General features: G+C 37.6%; 1 long non-coding RNA gene across 20 annotated transcripts in view; it reads left to right on the top strand.

Moving 5' to 3' along the window:
* The window catches only part of LOC126045241 (uncharacterized), a 107,901-nt gene that overhangs the window by 10,222 nt on the left and 76,860 nt on the right, over nt 1–20,819 (top strand). For all 20 annotated transcript variants that reach the window (XR_007507985.1, XR_007507975.1, XR_007507984.1 and 17 more), the window contains exon 2: nt 17,155–17,204. This is a non-coding gene — a long non-coding RNA (uncharacterized LOC126045241). The remainder of the gene's footprint in view (nt 1–17,154; nt 17,205–20,819) is intronic.

The following is a 20,819-nucleotide window of genomic DNA, read 5'->3' as shown; positions in this document are numbered from 1 at the left end:
ACAGACTATGTAGTAAGCAAAGCTGACAGTGCGGTAAAAAGAATGAGAATGCCTGACGAAGGTTGGCTGTAGTTGGTTGAATCTGAAGAGGGGAAGGTCCTGAAATTATTTTTGTTTCATTTTTGCAAAGACTGCGAGTAGGCCAAGATTCGTAAATAAACCTTATTTTAAGAATACAAGAGAGGTTAGACTGGTTCAGGCCAGGCATGCACTTGGCCCATTTACCTATCTCCAACAGCAGGCATGAGCCAATTCTTACCCAGGTACTCTCTCGGAAAACAGCGGGACCAGGACAAGCACATCTGATAATGCCCATGGGTTCCAGCATCCAACTTTGTTTTAGCTCGGGGGGGTTTCCTGAGCCTGATGTGGTTTGTCTAGTCAGTGACCTTTACTACATCTGTCTTCCAAGGTCTTGTGCAGCCTCTCCTGAGATCCATGTGAACTTCTTTCATCCATACCTTCTTTAGGCAAAGAATGGCATGGTTATATTACCCATGAACATACAAAACAATATAATTTATGGTATTATTTGCTTTGAGCCTGCCTACTGCCAGCTTAATCTGATGCACCCTCCTTTTTTACTGATGGAGAAGGTGAAAAGTTGATCCCTCTCCAACATTTTTGTGGGTGATTTTAAAACATTTATTGCTGTTTTGAAGTGTTAGAGGGGTGCTGTAATTAAAGCCTCTGAAGAAGAGTCCATTGCCCCTGTGCTGGAAATCTATTTCTTCTTAGCTCTGCCAATCAACCACCAGTTTGCCTGCTATCTGTGGCAGATGCTGAAGCTGCTATTGCACAGAAGTCCTTCCAAGATCCTGGGGAACTGGAAGCTTAGATGAGCACATTCTGAGAGAGCCATTCTTTCCCACTGTTAGGGAAGATGCATTAGAGGAAAAGATGCAGTCATGCATATTGTGCTCTTAAAACCCTGCTGGTCTTTCTGCAAGCAGAATCTAAAAGAATAGTAGGGAGTGGAAATGAAGAGAAGAGAATCTGCCAACCCACAGAAATCAGCCCCGTTCTAAGAAAATTACTTGCTAAGAACTAAAGCTCAAGGAACCAGTGTAAACTTTATCTAAAAACTGAAGTAGAAAACCAAAGATGAAGTAGTTCAAGCTTCCTCTAAAGGAGGAGGGCATTGTTTCTAGAGTTTGGCAGTAGACCGTAAGTGGGCACAGTTAACATCATAACTAAAACAGAAGCTTGTGAGACTTTCCTATTATTTCAGCAGGAGATTCATAACCCATGCAGTACGCTCCCATTTTCCCTGCTATGTGTTTTACAAGGCACAGGAATATTTCTCAGACAGACAGGAAAGCCCAGTTTCTATTAGTAAAAAATTGTACGAATAGGTAAGACAGGTCTCCATTCTTAGGTAAAAATATAAACAAAGGCCTTTCAGAAAACTTACTACAACGTAAGGTACACTGTATCCCTGTACAGACGAAGATAAGCAGCTATTGCAGAAAAATGCACTTCTAGAGAAATTATGTCAACTCCAGTTAGTGTCAAAGCTATTAAACAGTCCCGTACTACTGAAGTAGAAGAGGTTAAGGGAGACTGACGATGCTAGGATACTCAAACAGAAAGTCTTTTCATTTAGGTTTGTGAGTAACTCTAGTTAAAGTGACTCTATTTGACACAAAATGATCTGTTGCAAAATAGCTTCTGTCAGCAGATTTCACCTAGGCAACGCCCAGTCAATCTGCTATAATCATACTGGGTTTGGCTGCAGGATCTGGTTATTATTTCAGAAGAGCATGTTTGGCTAAGCAGGTAAAAAGATTGTACTGAAAGTTTCACAAGACACAAAGAAAGGTTAAAAAAAAAAAGGCATACAAACCCGATGTTATTAAAGAGGTAAACAAAACATTATTTCAAGAGCTCTCAGCATCCCTGTAGTTAGAACAGGGCACCTATTCGTGTCTGTTATGGACAAGCACACGTTTAGGAGTCCCCATTTGACAAACATAACTCTGGAAGACAGGTCATTGCTGTTGACTCCCCGCTACGACGGTGAGATATGCTGAAGGAGAAAGGCTCAGAGCCTCTAACACGACCAGCTCTAACCCCAAGCATTGCCTGGTTCTGACTGGCTTAATGCAGAGCCATATGTCACATAGAAGTTCCTGAAGATGGTCTTGCCCCTCACTGGCTTGTTGACAAAACATACAATTAATTATCACATTGACTATCGGCACTTGCTTGGTATGTCCCTGAAAAACAAAACCAAATGTACTTTTTATTCAAGGCAGAGGGTCCTGACTCTGAGATGTTTACATGGAGACAAAGCATCCCGTGAGCATCACAGATTTTGAATGTGAGCAAATCCCTCTCTCTGAACAGACCTGTCTCTGCCTGTCACCCAGACCCTTGGTACATTAAAGTATGAAGATGACACTGTACTGAGTATCGTTTGTTCAGAGTTTTATGAGGAGAGGACTTCTTTGTGTACCGTAGACATCTGATGCGGCATGTACCAGGTAGTTGCAAGGCAGTGGTTTCAGTCAACTTTGTGCACAACACAGATAAAGTACAGAATGTTATCTGAGAGACTGTAAATGCTGAGATGTTTTCACTGATCTTAAAAGATGACCTAGAAGCTGATTTAATTGACCTGTTACTGTCTCAGATCTCTCCTCCAGGAAGTAAAAAGCTCTTGCTACTACAATGTGTAGCAGCAAAACCATAACGAAGTGTTTCAAATCCACGTTGCTGTTTTTGGAACTCTGAGCACTACTGATCACAAAGTTTTAGACCTGTGTGAACTAAATCCATCACCTGTTGCGGTACTACTCTTCAGTCCTTCATCTTCAGAGACAGGCTGTGATGACAGCTACTTTTTCAGGGAGGAGGCAGGGGGAACACAAAACCGATAGGAAATTCCTGCCTGGTTCAGGAGAAAGACTGAAGGGCAGCTCTCTAATGTAGCCCAGTGTTCCTATGAGGAATCTAATATCTTTTCTCTGCTGCACGGACCCCTGTGTAAAAATAGACATCTTGCAGGCTGGCAGTTCAAAATCCCTGAGGATTAGTGATTGGTTAGGAGATTACACATACTACTCCAGTCTGAATTTGAAATAGCAAATGAAAGTGCTGAGGCACTGATAGTTGACACTGAACCGCTAGCCCCCTCACCCTTTCTGTGAAGTTGTAGATACAGAAGGCTCTGTCACCGATTTGTAATGGTACAGTTGCTTCTGCAGTCAGTTGTAGAACGGAATCTATATCTGGTGTTTATTGTTTCTAATAAGCCAGATAGCTTGCTACAGAGTAAGAGAGAGAAGAGCCACAAGACCAACAAGTCAGTCAGTGCTATGTACAACACAGTACTGAAAATACAGTCACTGCTATCGGGGCTATAAATACAGAAGGCATTCAACACAAAGCCAGTCACTATCAAGGTCCCTGCAGGGAGCATGCAAGCAATAAATAGGTCTTTTCAGGCCCTGGACTTTAAAACACATGAATCAAAGACACGCCATATTGCTGATGAATCTTTGATCCCTTGCTGGGTGCTTGGGCAGCAGCTTGTGCGGGGAATCACGCTCCTCTTGGCTCCATCAGCCTTCCCTGCCAATAGAAGCGGACCCTGGTAATGGATATGTCCCAGAAACTCAGAATCACAGCTTTCAGGACACTGAATAACAGACACTGTCTTAAATTATAACTATAGCTTTACTTGTGGAATTCAGAAATAAATAGATTTCTGTGCAAGGGAAGTCTTCTCCCTCCCTCCCCTACTGTATGTTTCCTCTTGGAAAAAGGAAATGCTACTATGGGATGTGTTGCTCTCTGAAGAATCACCCTAGAGAAAATTTTAAACGCCAGTAACTTAGGACTCCTTTATCCATCTATAAAGAGATATATCTAGTATGTTAACTCAAACTGTATTTTGCTAATGGTCATAAGGAGACTTAATTTACTGCATGAAATTAATTATACTATTACATATAATGTTAAATGAATCACACAGTACATATACTGCATTATTTCCATCTCTGTGGTACGATGGAAATAATGAACTGATGAATGTTTGTACTTACATCGCTATTTAATGCCCTGAGGAGAGTGGACAGGAGGGTGCTTCAAGTAGTAGTCTGCTGATACCATCTAATGGACTCCTCAAATTGTCCATATATTTTGTCCTTGCACTCATGGGACACATACACACCAGCAACAAAATCCATCTACACAACCACTCAAAGCAGCAGCCAAAAGCATCCCAGATGAGTTAACTCTCTGTGCTTTGGCCAACGTAGATGGCAAACTGGGCTATACGAATTAACACACACACGAACTGCATTAAGAAAGGAGCCATCTCTTTATACTGTCACTGCACATCACAATACTAGTTTGGAGAGCCCAAAACTACACACAAATACACTTTCTAGCACTCCACAGAGAATATTTTCTGAATTCTGACATTTTCTTACTTGTTTCTCAAAATAGGCCGGAAAACTTCTGCACTCTTAAAGGCTAACACTTAAACTTTCCAACCTATATCCAACCATAAGCTTGTGTTTCTGAAGTACAGTTTCTACTACTTTGTCCAGTCCAGTTGCAGCTATGTTAAATAAGGGGATTACCACCACTTTAAAACATTATTACGTCTGCTAAAATAGAATAACTCAGAATAACTGCACACCATGTTTTCCCAATTCCACCTCCAATTATACATTCTCCTGCCAACTTAAATAAATATCATTCCAGTTTCCTTGTACATGGTTGTTTACCTCACTTAATCAAACTGCATATATTCTTTTTCTTCCTAACCACTCTTTAACTATTCTTACTGTTTCCAAATGTCCTTATTTAATCTGTAAGTAATATTTTCAAAACTGTTAAATGGTAAATTCACTGGCACCTTTGAAAATTGGGGGTAGGTCCTCCTATATTATTAGCTCTACATTTTTCTGAGTATTATACTACCCAAAATAGACACAGGCACCTTGCTGGGGGCTGATTTCTGTAGTAGCTGCATCGGGCCTCTGAAGAGATGCAGGAAAACTAAATTTCTCGTCATAATAAAACCCCTCTGGTTAAGTAAATATTTTCTTTAGTCAGCAAAAATTATTTCTAAACTGTTAGATAAAATATTAAATAGGAAAGCTGAAAATATAGTTTGCATTTTATAACTTCAAACTATAAATATAAATGTGAATGTTCAATTACAAAAATTATTAAATTAATATACGTGTTGAAAAGCAAGTTCTGAGAAGTAAAACCAGTCAACCTTAGATTTCAATTGTAAGTAAAAGGAGCCTTAGGAGTTCTTTCATTTTTCTCAATTTGTTCAATTCATTAAGGCATCTCATAATTTAGAACTATGATTCGCTCTTCACGAAACATCTTGGATCATAAGCTACTTCTTTGAGTTTCATGAAAAGTCAAGTCACTCAACTTTCAGAGGCCTTTTTAAAGCAGTATTTCACTTCTATCCAGGAATTATATTTTCCTATCCTTGTAAAAAAGTGTGAGTTAAACATTCTAAAGTTATTTCCTAGACATGTTCCTCCAAAAGCTGCTCTGACCTATACTGTTTTTCTTCTCTATAAACTGTATTAATATAAAGGTGCAGTGGTATGTGATTCATATTCCTGAATAATTCCATTCAAGTTGACAACAATCTTTCTCCAGACTGGCTTGTATTATAAAGGTTTTAAGACTTTGGTGGTCTCTTTCTAAGTTAATTCTCAAATAGCACAAGTAGATGTCTCCTACTTTTAAAAAAAACCAACGTAAACCAAAGCCAGGTAAATCTAGATGATTCAAGTGCAGTATGGAACAGAAATGTTATACTGGAACCCCTTGGTTCCCTATCACGATAACAAGACAGAGCAAGCTACAGAAGTGAAGGGGTGCTACTTCTCTTGCTTAGATCTTCCTCTCTGGGAGGTTAACTGAGTGAAAGCCACATGATTCTCTGTACACTATTCACATTTTTAATACAGCTGCTTCTAATAATTGAAACCTTTCTAACACAATTTGAGGGAAGAAGGTACAATAAAATGTCCATTTCCAAATGTTCACAGCCTTTCCTGTCACAGACCCAATACAAGAAAAACCACTGGAAGATAAACACTTTAATTTGAAGACTTTAATTATTGTTTGATATACACACATAAGTCCTTAAACAGCTAACAGATTATCACAGTAATAAATATAAATGGTTTTCACATCAGCCTGCAAACTGAATTTCTTAGAAAGAACAGACATGGTAGCCAGTATTCTGAATAGACTGAATTGTGTCCGTATTCTGAATAGGCAAATGATCCTCATGCCTTCAATACCCTTGCTCTCTTATGTTACATATTTTATGCTCTAACAAAAGCATATACACAAATGATTCACATTATAATCAAGGCCATGAATGTCGGTAACATGAACCATACACTTCCTTTAATGTTGTTTTTGAGTACAGGAAAATAAAATATCTTGAGGTTTGGAGCAGAAATAGAAGTGATACTTTCTAATATCACCAACTAATTTCACTTTAGGGTTCCATTATCACAGCATAGATACTAGGTTGCATTTTTATTACTAGCAGGCTTTACTTATCACAGTAAAAATAGGCTGTTAACCACGGAAAGTAAAATTCATCACCAAAGTTCTGGTTTTGTTTAGGAATCAGACTTTTTCAGCTATTCTGTCAAACGATAAACTCTAGTTATCTATATGTGACTTAAAAGAAACTACATGTGTTTTGAATGCACACTATTTCCCCGTAATATCTACAAAGCTATACATACCTGAAGAGCATGTGCTAGATAGAATCAGAAGCCAAGGAAAAAGGGTATTGACAATGCCGATACCAGCTTCCTGCCCGGAGGATCGAGTAGCGGAAGCAGAGTAATAGTACTGCTTGCATGAACAGGTAAAATGCTTTATCCTTAATGACGATCTGTAAAGAGAAATTATATGTATATGAACTTCAAAATTAAAAGAAGTGAAAATTAAAATATAGAAAGGCATACAAAATACAAGCATATACCTATTGACAAAAAAAGATACCCGCATTTTTGATGATTTATCGTGTTCAGACTATCCAATTTCATCTCCACATTCTGAATTTATTTTTCAAATTACTTCTTTATAGTCCACATTATTTATTGAGTGGGGCCAACAATTATGAAAGAAGATAGATGTAAGAGCATTGTGATGACAGAAACCTTTTGTCTAATCTGTTCTAAATTGCCTGGGAGGAAGATGCTCCAGCATCGCCAGGTATCCTGGTTCCAGTCTTTGACTGTATTTAACATAACTTTAACTTCTTGTACTTGGAAGGATTTTCCAAATGTGTAGCCTGTTCTTCTTTACTCTAAACTAAGATAATTTTTTCTTGTCCTTCCCCAACTGGGTACAAAAGACAACTGATGACCATCTTCACAATAATCTTCAGATGTCAGATTATTTTCCCGTCTTCTCTAGATTAAACCAATGCAACTCTTTTGAAACATGCTTATACATCTTGCATTCCAAAAACCTTTTCACTCATGTGCTCTCCTATGGATTCTCCTTTACCTGGAAATCAAAATAATGTTCCTTTTCCAGACTTTATTTTAACACAGAGATACAACAGTTTTATTCATAACTTTTATTCTGGCCATTTTGCATGAGCGTTCTTTGATTTTGCTTTATCTGTCAGACTAGGTAGTATCAATGTTATTTGGAATTCGTGGTGCTCTAGAGCAGCAGGCCCCACAGACCCTTGAAACAAAATACATCTGTCCATCTCTTCAGTGACTTTTTTGGAAATCAGTAACACCACTTAATTTTCTTTGAATGTAGACTAAGTCACTTGTTCTTATTTTTTTCCTTTTCTTCAAAGAACTGGATAAAACAGGGATTTTGCATACCTTCTACTTAGGAATACTACAACTTTCAACAGCTAAAACAAGAAGTATAATATTCTTAATAAATAAGCAGACAGATAGATGGATGGGCAGGCAGCCATAAATCTAGTTTTCTTTGAGAATCAAGCATAATAGAATGAACATTTGACTCAAAGCCTTTATCTCTCTCTATTGTCTCAAAATAGAGAATGTCTGCTGAAATGGAGGTAGAAGGACAGTGCTAGCTGAAGTATATTATGGAGTCTCTTTTTGATGATTACACAGTTATTTGTGGTCAAAGTATGTCATGTTCTGCATTGTTTTCAGTGTGTTGTCTGAATAAAGGAGAGCTATTCTGGACCAAGAAAAGTAAAACAAAGGATGTAAGATAACAGCAGATCAAAGAAGTGCTCTAAATGCTGCACTGGCTGGCTGTCTTCACATTTATTTCCAGATGCCTGCCTTTAGAGAATCTAGTCTCTTTACCTTTTTTTTAACCAGAGATCATTTACCCCAGGAATCTCCAAATTATTTCCTTGGAAAGAGGAAAATAAAAAAAGCAAAAGTGGAAAAACTGGGCAGTGGTTTATGACATCCAGCCCAGATTTTCTGCCTCTTTGCTCTACTTCACTTGCACAGACTATGTAACTATACCACAGTCGCATATGAAAGTTCTTCTAAGAAGTGGTTTCTACGGTTTGGTTTTGCTTTTTAATATTCATACAGTTTATTCATAGGGTACTTTCATAATGAATTCCTGAAATTTAGTAGTTGTTCTTTGTAATCTAGTGAATCTATCCATCTGCAAAACACCAAAATCTCATGATAGCTAGGTGTGCTCTCAATATACTAAATGAGTAATTAGGCTTAAGGGCTCCCAGCAGCATTACACACTCCTGCTCAGAGCCACCCATTCCCCATCGCCGGAAAAGCCTTTTTACAATTCCTCTACCCTTCAGCCAAAATCCTGATGTAGTCATCTCCTCCTTGCCATACTCCAACTTAGCATCCAGCAGCTCCTAAAAACTACATTCCCCCACTTCCTTGGGAAACACAGAAAGGCAAATCCCCAACAAGTGATTCGTTAAGCAGGGGCAATGGGCACAGAATGTATTCACAATGAAGAGGGACGCAGTTTATGAACGCTTCTCTAGCAGACAGTCGTACCTGCATTATCTACCATAACATTTTTCAGAACCTCTTTGCATAGAGGCCTTAAAATGACTTTTTTCCTCAAAACAGGAACTACCAGTTCCGGCAGTTCAGGCGTGAGGTTTAGAATATGTAATGTATTCAGAGAGAACTGGACAACTTCAAATATTTTGTTTGGCTGTTTCATGTCATTTTCTAAAACTATGCTCAAGGGGATCATAATATTATTATTTTATATAATGCATTTGCATTTCGAAATTACAAGGTCATTATAAGAATGAACACTTTTTTTTTCAGCTAGGTATGTAATATATGTGACAGATTTGTTTTATGTTTATCTGCATCTATGTGTATATAATTCTACCTTCTTATATTTTTCATTTATATTCTCTTGCTTTTTTTAACATAGTTTCTATAATTTGCAAGAATACATTTCTGTTATTTGCAAGAACATAACTCTACTGAAGCCAAAGCAAGCTGAAGGTACAGAATCGTACATTCCTACTACAGAAGGGATTTTTCCCAATGTAGTTCCCCACTGTGTTGCACATACGGTTGATAGCAATACAGTAAAGCCAGAATAGCCAGTTAGTTCCTCCAGAAAAGCTGCCTGCACTTCTGCAGGACTGCTTCTCCAAGTACTTAATCTACAGGCAAATTTATTGCTGAATAGTTGTTATGATGGCCTATTTGCTTCCCAGTGTTCCATTAAGAATAATTTCCTACTAAGAATTGTTTCCAAACACCTACTCCCAACCTTCCTGCTCAACTTCTGGCCGTCTTCCTTTGATCTATAGCATCCTAAAATTTTGTTCAATTTATTTATGTCCTTTCTGTCCTCAGCACTCACCAGAGGAACTGACCCCCTTTCAGAATCTGCATATAGTTTTTATTTAAGCAGTTTATTGCCTCTCTTTACCTCTGAGTAACTTAAAGGGCAGTATTCAACTGAACGCTCACGCATTATGTTCTAACAGTGTCTGACTTGCCACATTTTCCCTTCCCTTTTTATTTTCTGTCTTCAGACTTAAGCAGTTAATCACAGGTCACAAAGTAGTCTATGAATGTAATTACATTTCCCCTTTTTGTGCATCCTGCACATAGTTTTCTACAACCTGTAAAATTAGAAATGATCATGAAAATAACCGGTGACCTCACTAGGTCAAAATATGACCTGGAACCTCATAGTAATTACATCACATACTGGAAAACTGTCCAAGTAATACAGAGATTATGTTAATCCCAAGATATTATTGCATATCCCTTTTTGACATCTGTATAAATATTCAGTAAAGCACTTATGCCATCATGTGCATGATGAGGTCACTATTTTATATTGAAGTGTGCCCACTTCAGCATCAGGTCCTTCTCAAAAGTCTCAGAATAAAACACCATAAGCAAATGCATTGTATTTCAGGCTTTTATCCTGCAAGGAGGTCCACATAGGTGGGACCCAAACTGCATTTTAGTAATGAACTAAATCTATTTACCCAAATGGTCATATACTGACTTCTTTATTCTAACCTTGCTTATTTCAAAAAGAATATTCACTTGTCAAACTGCCTTTCCAGTTTCCATTTAAAAATACTTCCCCATCAGATAAGTACTGTTTTGTCTTTTATTGTCCTTCTCTGACTTTCTTAATTTACTGATTTACCAGATGTTCTACGCTTTCTTTCCTTTTCATTAAGTCACACATTACATCCAAGTTTATACATTCATTGACATTTCTGTTCACAAAACGGTAGTCTGAAAGATACCTATAGCTTACTGGTTTTCATGCCATTGCGATTTTAATTTAGAACAGGCTAGGACAGCTGTAATTATTGCCAACTAGATGTCGTTCATAATGTTACATCTGTATAACTGAGCTGAAGAGGGAGGGCCCAGGCACGTGCTTGAGCTCTACCGTGCGATAATCCATGCCAATTAACTGTTAGCATGCCCTTTGGCATGCCTTTGGCCAGGCCAACGAGCACTCAGGTAAGACAGGGCAAGGTCTGGGGAACAGCACGAGTTTGGGACTGTTCTTAGTGGGCGACAGGAACAAGGCTACCCTGCTTCGGGAGAGCAGACAGGTTAGCCAGGTGAATGCGAGCTGTAATTTGCTACCGACCCTTGACTGGGCTGTGGTCCATTCTGTTCTCTAGTACAGATGTCATCTAAGAAATTAAGTGCAGCTGAAAATTGGTAGAGGGCAGGCATAGCTTCTTACGCTCCCATGACCAAACCCGTGCAATGGAGGAGAGCTGTTGGCATGGGAGAGGGAGAGACCAGCATTAGGCTGACCATGACTTCCCCACGGTGGCCAAATTCTCAGCCTCTGAGTAGGAATGGATTTTGGGTACCTTGGGCTACCTCCAGTGGGCAGAACAGGGGTACAGAATCTGGACCGCTTCATATTTTCAGATACTGTTCTATATTTTCAATTACCATTTTTGTTTGCTGTCTCTTCAACTATCTTTTCAAATAAATGATCTGATTGGTAGACAGTGGTCTCTGATTTCCTTTTATTCAGTGTTACTCTATTGGAAACAAAGAGAAAAATGAAAAGTTGAAGAAATTTGAAAAAATCTGCTTTCTAGTGTTACTTTAAAAGTTTCACATACTTTCAGATCATATTAGCAAAACTATACTAAGTGGATAATTAGGCTTTCTCAGATAGCGTCACATGGCCCGAGCTTGCTTTTCTTTTTATTATATCTTTGCGTGATGGCAAGCTTAAAGTTCCCATTTCCAGTTCCGTTTTCTTTTCCCCTACTTTATACTTCACTAAACATTTATTTACAGCAGAATCTTGCTCTTAGTTTATTGCAGTGTTGTTTCTGAACCAGCTTTCTGCTATTACTCTTCAAACTCTTTACATTTCTGTCAGTGATTTTCACAATATGTTTACCCTTTTTCTGGTCTCTTTACTAAACCAGAAGTATTGTACATTCATAAGGTCTTCATTTTAGATCTAGTATCTTTTCTTTTTTCTGATTGCTATCAGATCCAGGACTGAATTAACTCCTTACTTCTTCCAGTTGTTTTAAGTACTATAAAAAATATCCTCCTGTAGCATATTTTGAAACATTTCTTGCACGTAACTCAAATTCCTCTTTCACAGCTTTTCACAAATTTATTTCCATATGTATCAATATATATGTATGATATACATATAATATGTGTGTGTGTGTATATATCTCTCATAATCGTAGAGATCCTCATAATCCTAGAAAAGTCAAATGAAACAAACCTTCAACACAATCTTCATGGATTTTGCTTCTTCCATTTTCATTTGTGAAATTATTTCTGTGTCTGCCAGCCACGTGAATTGCAGGATATGCAAGCTGGGTGGTTCTTTTATAAATTATGCTTCCCTCACCTTATCTTCCTTATATAGCAATAGATAGTTACATTCTATTTATGTCTTAGCCAGACTTGTTTGTAATGCAATCAAAGAACATTTAATGGAATTTGTAGTGGTACTGCACCTCGCAAGACCGTGTGTACCCAAGCTGTGTTTATGAACAGAAAGACCTATTTTTTCATGATTATTTCCTGCAGGACTTTATAGATGAAGTATGTTTTCACATCTCAATGTAGCAATATTCACTCAACTTTATTCTTCTCTTGTAAGTGTTTCCCTATGGTTACACTTACTCATTTGCTGAAAAATCTTTCCTGCTTTGTTAGTATTTTCAGCTATGCTTTCCTCACTGTTCTTCATATATTAAAAATAGAGACATTTTAACTGGGTTTTTTACTGAGACATTATCACCCAAAAATTGCAAATCAAAAATACATAAACTTGAGTGTAAAAATAATTTTATCTTCAAACTACAACTCGAAATTTTAGATTAGTATTTTTAAAAAAGCGATAGTTTTGTAACTTAACAAGTGATATCAATACAGTACTCTCAAAACCAAAGTAATTTTCTAAAACTATGCTAATGCAAGTCAATTTGATGTACTTCCTTCTAGCAATAATATGCCATTGTTGGAATTGTATTATTTCTCATGATGAGTAAGACCTTATTCCATAACCACTCTACTGTAAAATGAATACAAGTAAGGGACTATTTCAGGATCTGTATTGTATTATACAGTTAATAGAAAGGACAACTCTTCAATAAGCAGTGGTGACTTCACTTCATGCATGCCAATTTATGCCATTTGAGGATATACCCCAGAAAATCCTAACGGGTTTTACATACTTTCTAATATTCTTTCTTTCTTTCTTTCTATGTGGATAATTTTCATATAGTTCGTTTTTACAAAATTAGTTACAGTTGATTCATTGTAACAAAATACTTAACTACTACTACTGTACAACACAAAAAATCATCAGTGTAACTGGTTTATAGATTCCCAATTTCCTCTGCTTTCTAATCCCTGTCTGTAATGTCATCCTCATGCTCAGTAAATGAATCTGGCAAAGAAGGTGCTTTTTTAATGGGCTCAAAATTATGCTTAGAACTACTCTAGTTAAAAACTTTTAGGCACCATAAATTACATTCCCAGCCGCACCTCCAAGCATTTTCTATTAAGTTGCTATTATTACTGTTATTGCAAATTACTCTAAGTATCAGAAGAGGTTTCAGAATCATAGTTTACACATCTAAACTGAAAAGTTCTGAACTTCACTATTTATGTTTTCTCATGTACTTGGCATTCATTCCTTTTATTGCAATCCAAAGAATTCAGATTATCTAAAGAACATTTAGTATAGATAATAAAATATGTAGGTATCTACTCCCCTGAAACTTTTATTTACTATTTCTGCTATAACAAAACATGAATTGCAAAAACTCTCCTGATTTTATGGATGTACGTCTTTTAGATGTCTTTTCTTTTTTTTAAACTTTAACTGCTTCTGTTACTATCAATACAAAGCACTCTTCCCATTAGCATTTCTCTTTATCTGCAAATGAAATCTGAAAACTTTTGCCATACCATTTACGAATGCAGCATGTTTGCTTTAATTCAGATGCTCTTTTTTAAGTTAGCATTCCTATACTGAACAAGTATCATAAGTTTGTATTTGTACAGGAATGTTTATCTCTGTCCCTAATTATTATTCCATTGATGTAGGAAGCAAGGTACTTTGATCCTATGAAGGCACATGTGTCATAAAAAACTTAAAATGCTGTCACTGAATTGTTACGTTTCTCATCTGGTTTACTGGAACTCCTAAAATAGCAGATCCATCCAGTGTTTAGAAGCAAATATATTCTTGAATATATATGATCATGCTTAAGGCAACATTTTAGGCAAATGGATGCACACATGAAAGAAAAATGGATTGGTATTGAACCAAAAGAGTTAGGAAAGTCCAGTGCAGAAAGAACAGGAAACTTAGGTTAACAAAAGGAACAAAAAAAGGGAGAAGACAGAGAACTCAAGAGAAGGGGAGATCTTTAATAGGTATAAATCAAGAAAATATTACCATACGGGAGAAGAAAATAATTTCACCTTTTAAGAAGTCAGACTTTACCAGTATACAACTTTTAAATCTCTCCCACTCTTTGCAAGTGAGCCATGTAGGACTCAATTTTAAAAATAAAGACTAATGCTATATTTTGTTAAATTTAAATGTCTTTAATATGGATTTTATGTTTTTCACATTTGATTTTACATTTCTACAAACATCTTTAAATTACAAGTACATTGGGAAACCAGCACATTTTATATGAAGGCAGAAGAACAATACTTCTTGACTATTGAAAACCATAAAAAAATCCATGGGTGCCATATTCTTCTTTTTCTGTCTTCACTACAGTACTATCTCTCACAGAAAATACTGGTATCAGCATCAAAGGAAAGGGTCAGCAATCTTCCACATCAGAAGTTAGGTCAATACTCTCAACATGGAAGGTAGGATGGTCAGAGAGGTAGCAAGTGAAAAGCTTCAGAAGAAGAGATGGTAGCTAAAAAAAGTCAGGAAAAAGAAAAAAGAAAGAAAAACAACAAGGAAAGATAAGATAACAAGATCGAAAGGGACAAGAAAAAAATACACAGGCAACAGCAACAGTAACAGTTGTGCTTATTCATTTTAGAAACAGTACAAGAGCACTGACAGAAAAGGTGAGGAATAAGGCAGCCATTCTGAAAAAGAGAGATGTCTACAGAAAAGACCTAGTATGGTATGAAATGCTCAGTTACTCCTCTCTTAAGGTGACAGGCCACTCACTGAACTTTTAGTTTGAGCTAGTCAGTTCAAAGCAGGCTTCCCGTGAAGTCAGCAGACTGAAACGGGCACCTCCAGAGGGCGATTCATCCCGTCCTAAGGTCTGAATCTGAGACTCTGAATCACCTACTCGAGATGTAATTCATTTGGTGTAGTTCACTAGGTATTTGGGAACCTAGCAGCCTATCTTTAAGATGAATACTTATGGATAACAATGTTTGGATTAAAATAATATGAGAAACAGCATATTTTCAACTTCCTTTACTCTGAACAAAGAAAATTAACTAATGACTTTCATCTGTACAGAACATGTAATAGCTTTGTGCTGCATAATATTTTTGTATTACTGAACATTACTCGTGTTCACTATACTGAGCACAAAAATGAAGTCTGACCCAAATAAAAGAAAGTTTGCTTTTCTAGTAGGACTAATTATGTACTACTGGGGCTTTATCTGCTGTAAGTAAAAATCAAAGCTTGACATCACTGGGATTCTATATTGCCAACATTAAGACCTGATTCAGAAAATATCACATTTAACTGATGCTTAAAATGGCACTGCTGATAGTTTAGTAATTTGTTACTCAATACAGTAAATACTGTTGTAAAAAAATGCTGAAATCCTATCTCATTGTCACGGACTCTTACATTGTAATGGTTATTTTAAAAGAACTGTAATTAAACACAAGAGTCATGGGTGAAGGGCTGGTTTTAAAGCTGGTGTACAGCCCAGTCTCTGTGCAGGAAGCTTCAGTGTGGAGCAGGTCTGCGGGGACACCCTCGTTCATACCACCTTCACCAGCCTGCCAGCCCAGATGCAAAAGCAAGACTCCGCTCTTACAGAACTGCAGGACCAAAGTCTAAACAACCAGAGAAGAGGATGGGAAAGGGCACTGATCAGGGGGCTGGGATATAGACCAAAGAGACAGTTCACCGTCTGCACTTTCTTACGAGTATGCAAAGTCTGAGAGACATAATCTTGGGACTGTGCAATTCATACTTCCTTGGAAACCTATGCATACAATGGTCTGCCATTAATGACTACTTCAGAGTACAGTCATCCTGATACTGCCTATTACATGAGGACAACACAGAGCTGTCAGTTACAATGTAATTAAAAAGATATCTTTAAAATCTAAATATTGGCCAACTTGAAATGCGATTTTGCACTGAAGATTTATATGATCTAAACAATTATGGAGTCATGTAGCACAAAATACTGTAACACTAATGCAAAACAATGTAACAGTAAGGGCTAATTATAAAATACAACATGAAGTCTCATATTTAGAACTTCTGAAAGTTGTATCTGCATTTAATTTCATTTTCCTCTTAGAATGAACATAAAGAGTACAGCTATCTCAGTTTTTCAATATTTGTATCTTCACTGGGTACCCTTAAAAACCGCTGCCCAGTGACGTAGACACCGCACAGGAAAGGGAACCCTATCACACAGAAATTTATAGTGTAATTCTTATGCAGACTTCTCTCTCTCTCAGCAGAAATTAATACACTACCTTCCAAAAAGTAGATGTTACCACTCTAAAATTATTTGTGAATTGGCACCATAAGGCCTCTCCCTGCTACACCCATTTTCATTCTTTCTGTCCCCAGTCAGCAATGGGGCAGTTTGGGAAGGGATGGTATTCTGCTGTACAATCAACTCAGGGCTCAGTTACACTGACATGTTGCTCAGGTGGACAGTTAAGATGTTTTATGCATACCACCAAGTGAATGTAAGAAAATGGGAGGTCCCCATCTCTGTATTTAAAAATAAACAAGTTTTTAGCACAGTAATTCATGAAGACCAGTTATAGTCACTATGCAAATACTAGTTCATTGCTCAGTTTAAAAAGTGCATCATTTATCATTTCCCTGCTATAATACCATATACACTCAGGGAATCATGCACTAAGCAAGCACATAAATGAACAAATCACTGAATTAAACTTTTTTTTTGCCAATTTCCTAATTTATTTTACTTTATTACAGCTTATGGATGAAATCCACACACTGATGTCTAACCTGCAATGAAAGCCAATGTAAGTAATCCATTGTTCTACAGCTACATTTGGTTATGAATTGACTTTGCCTAGTCCTGTTGAATAATGATTAATTAGCAGTTTCGATTTTCAGTTTCAGCATTATTCCAATTAGGTTTTGCACAAAAATTTTGCCACTCTTAAGTGTTACTGCGTGCCCGTGCCCTGCCCCAAATGCTGGTGACTAGAATTAACAAAACAAAGATATATAGAAAACTGGCTTTGATTTTTTGATGTCGAATGGGGGGGGGGGGGGGGGTTAAGCACTAACTTGGGAAGACAGAATGTTGAGGCAGTCATCACTTTCTAGTAGGATAATGCATTTTGTGATTCAGGTTGGCTCTGAAAGTCAATTTAAAGCCTTCCTTAGAAACAACTGTGCTAAAGCAAAAATGCACAGAGAGTAAAGTACAGCTCAGCACAGCAGTTAGTCAGAAAGCTGAAGTCTCAAATCAGTTTCTATGCAAGCATAAAGCTTAACATGTCTGAGCACTAAATACAAAATATTAGCGTAAATACTTACCCGACTCCTCCCTTTTCACCCTATTATTTCTCCTATGCTCATTACATTGTTTTTCATCTTTCCCTTCCTTCTGTAAAGGAAAATAATTTCCTCCTCTCCGTTTCAGTTTCTTCCTTTCACATTTGCTTTTTCCTACTCACCTGCACAATTTCTGAAATTCCAAAATTTAAAAGGGCTATGGATCCAATCCTGGGGTGAAATACCATGTCCTGAAAGCTTTTAGCATGGCTGAAGATCAATGACTTAAAATTTAGGTGTTTGTGTTCTCTCATTTCCAACAAAAATATAAAATCACCAGAATAAAGTTTAGCAATGAAAATCTATTTAGGTAACTGTAATCTTAGAATGAGATCACCATTCTGTGAAGAGCTCGGCTCATACAGCAAAACATAACAACAATTCTTACTGATTTGGAACTGTATTATTATCTCTGATACCTTATTTTTATGCTTAGCTGTTATGAGAAGCGCACGTCCACTGCTCTCCTTTAGTAGCCATTTTAAATCATGCACTGAATGCTTCAACAAATTAAATGATTCATGTCTTTAAATACTTTATAACCAGCTTATGACAAGATATTTAGGAGATAAAAATAGCTAGAGTTAAGACTAGCATACTGTACACACATGTTCTTCTCCTGTAGCAATTCACGAAGAACATTTATTACCTGTACCCATGACATACATTTTTAGCTGCCAGCTCTTCTAAACACACAATCCATCTTTGCATGATTTTTTTCATTATATCAAATGTTGTTTCACACATAGTACCAACATTTGATGTTTCACTGACATGATAACAGAAAGTCAGCTCAGTATAAGTTACTTTGTAGAAGATAGTGCCAAAACTTCAAGGTGTTACCTCTCAGTAATCATGAATTCCTGCAGTCTTTAAAGATAAAATGATGTATGACAAGCAACAAGAGTAGAGCCAATTTTTAGGGACCAACACTGATTGACTAAGGAAAAGTGTGATCTCTATATCCATATAAAAATCTGCCCAAGAAAGAAACACCAAAATAGTTTTCCATTAAAATGTACCCTCTAACAACAACAAAAATCTATGCTTTATTTTATTATTGTTATGGTGATCTTGCTACCTCACCTATTTGTATTGTCAGGTGCTGAAAGGCTTATTCCTTACTGAATTTGAAACTTTTACAGAACTGATGCTTCTGGCTAGCAAAGTTTAGTCATAGGCATAAGTATGCAGTCACATATTAAGAAGGAAAACTGTTAAATAAAACCTTAAGACTTACGAAAAGATCTGTGTCAAACCCCCCCCGCATTTAAAAAAAAACCCTTGCATTTAGGGGGATGCCCTAAGGCCATCGGCTTTCAATCTTTCTGCAGACTCTTTAGTCTTCATGAAAACTTCTAAGGGATCTGCAAAATAATAATTAAGAAAAGCAATCATCCTGTCAGTAAGCTCCAACTTATCACCAATAGGTGCAACCATCCACTGGATTAATTATTTATTTTTAGGAAGGTCATAGATGACAGAAGAATGCAAATTAAAGGCACCAGGCTTTAGACATATGAGATTTTTTCCTGCTGTTTAGTAAGACAAACACTGTCTAAAAAATCATAATTCATCACGTGGAAAAAAAATCAGCACACTCTCATGAGTACTACATGAAGAGGGGAAAAAGAACAAAAGAATTCATCTGTGATCAGCAGATTTCAAGTGATGGGAGATGCCCCACTTGGAGAAGATGCAAACTGTTATGTTGGAAAGGAGAGGTTTTATTATTTTGCACCCAGCACTTCCACAGCATCTCGTTTGAGTCCCTTCTTACTCGGCACTGGTGAGACCACATCTCAAATACTGTGTTCAGTTTTGGGTCCCTCACTACAGGAAAGACACTGAGGCATTGGAGCGTGTCCAGAGAAGGGCAATGAAGCTGGTGGAGGGTCTGGAGCACAAGTCCTATGAGGAGCAGCTGATGGAACTGGGGTTTAGTCTGGAGAAAAGGAGGCTGAGGGGACACCTTATCGCTCTCTACAACTACCTGAAAAGAGGTTGTAGTGAGGTGGGTGCTGGTCCCTTCTATCAAGTGACTAGTGATAAGACGAGAGGAAATGGCCTCAAGTTGCGGCAGGGGAGGTTTAGACTGGATATTAGGAAAAATTTCTTCACCGAAAGGGTTGTCAAGCACTGGAACAGGCTGCCGAAGGTATTTAAAAGACATGTAGATGTGGTACTTAGGGATGTGGTTTAGTGGTGGACTTGGTAGTGTTAGGTTTACAGTTGGACTTGGTGATCTTAAGGGTCTTTTCCAACCTAAATGATTCTATGATTCTATTCTATGGTTCATTTGTCTGTCTGCACCTCCAGTGCAGAACCCCTTAGGCAGGAGGCAGAAAAAAAGTGTAGTGGGACAGAAGAGAAGCTTTAGATGGGAGGCATTTGTGGGACCATTTGTACCTTAGCATGTAGCTGTTCCTGGAATAAGCAGGAAAGTAGGTTTTCCACTTAAAAGGGTCATGTGCAGGAACTGGAGAAGCAGCTGGGGTTCCAGAAAACAGAGAGAAGGGAGTAGCTAGGGCAAGTCTGGAGTGAGCTAGATTCAGACAGAGAGCTGTAGCCATGTTCTGTGGTAAAGTGACTTCCAGCTGACCCCAATATATTGATCCAACTGTGATCTCTCCAACTCTTACAGAAACCCTGTTCCGATCCCTATTCCAAATTCTGCGTTCACATACGCTCATCCCCAGTCCTGCCCATACACCCCATCACTGCTTCTGTACCCATACGCCTTGCCTAGACTTATGAATCCCTCTCTCCTGTCACTCACAGATGACACCAGGAAATAACCTTTATCCGCGCTACAGCAGAAGTCACTCTCTCTTCCCTTACACATTCCTTTCTGATACAAGGCAGATTCCCCTCAATCTCATATTCAGCTAGTAGCTTAAGCCTAAGCGAAGACAACTTCAGAATCATGTAAGTTAGCAACAGGCATTTAGCAAGGTAATACAGAAACATGCACAAACCCCTTCATTTTTCCATATATGTATCAGAACACACGAGTAAGAAATACAGAACAAAAAAAGGTTACACAGAGCACGCTCGCCTGCCGATTTTCTTTA

The sequence above is a fragment of the Accipiter gentilis genome, chromosome 13 (genome assembly GCF_929443795.1).
Source record: "Accipiter gentilis chromosome 13, bAccGen1.1, whole genome shotgun sequence".
Classification (NCBI taxonomy): domain Eukaryota; kingdom Metazoa; phylum Chordata; class Aves; order Accipitriformes; family Accipitridae; genus Astur; species Astur gentilis.
Note: the sequence above shows the minus strand (reverse complement) of the source record. Positions and strands in the feature narration are given on the sequence as shown.